This window comes from Orycteropus afer, unplaced genomic scaffold (assembly GCF_000298275.1).
Source record: "Orycteropus afer afer isolate SDZICR_OR568_19922 unplaced genomic scaffold, OryAfe1.0 scaffold00191, whole genome shotgun sequence".
In the NCBI taxonomy this organism is placed as follows: Eukaryota; Metazoa; Chordata; class Mammalia; order Tubulidentata; family Orycteropodidae; genus Orycteropus; species Orycteropus afer.
The window spans coordinates 143,699-144,596 of NW_006921778.1; positions in this window are offsets into that span (position 1 = coordinate 143,699).

Consider the following 898-nt stretch of genomic DNA (forward strand, 5'->3'; position numbering starts at 1 on the left):
TTTGGTACAGTGACTCTGTGTATTCCTTCCATCTTCTTTTGATGTTTCCTGAATCATTCAATATTTTGCCCATAGAATCTTTCAATATTGCAACTCGAGGCTTAAATTTTTTCCTCAGTTATTTCAGCTTGAGAAATGCTGAATGTGTTCTTCCCTTTTGGTTTTCCAACTCCAAGTCTTTGCACATTTCATTATAGTAATTCGCTTTGTCTTCTTGAGCTGCTCTTTGAAATCTTCGGTTCAGCTCTTTTATCTTGTCATTTACTCCATTTGCTTTGGCTACTCTCATCTCAAAGGCAAGCTTCAGAGTCTCTTCTGTCATCCATTTTGGTCTTTTCTTTTTTTCTCATCTTTTTAGTGACCTCTTGCTTTCTTCATGGATGATATTCTTGATGTCATTCCACAATTCTTCTGGTTTTTGGTCATTGGTATTCAATGCATCAAATCTATTCTATAGATGGTCTCTAAATTCAGAAGGGATATATTCAAGATCATATTTTGGCTCTCATGGACTTGTTTTAATTGTCTTTAACTTCAAGTTGAACTTGCATATGAGCTATTGATCTGTTGATGGTCTGTTCCACAATCAGCTCCTGGCCTGGTTTTGGCTGAAGATATTGAGCTTTTCCATTGCCTCTTGCCACAGATGAAGTCAATTCAATTCCTGTGTGTTTCATCTGGTGAAATCCATGTGTACAGCCATGATTTGTGCTTGTGAATAAAGGTATTTGCAATGAATAAGTCATTGGTCTTGCAAAATTCTACCTTGTGATTTCCAGCATTATTTCTATCACCAAGGCCAAATTTTCCAACTACTGGTAATTCTTTGTTTCCAACTTTTGCATTCCAGACACCAGTGATAATTGACACATGCTGATTGCATGTTTGGTCAATTTCA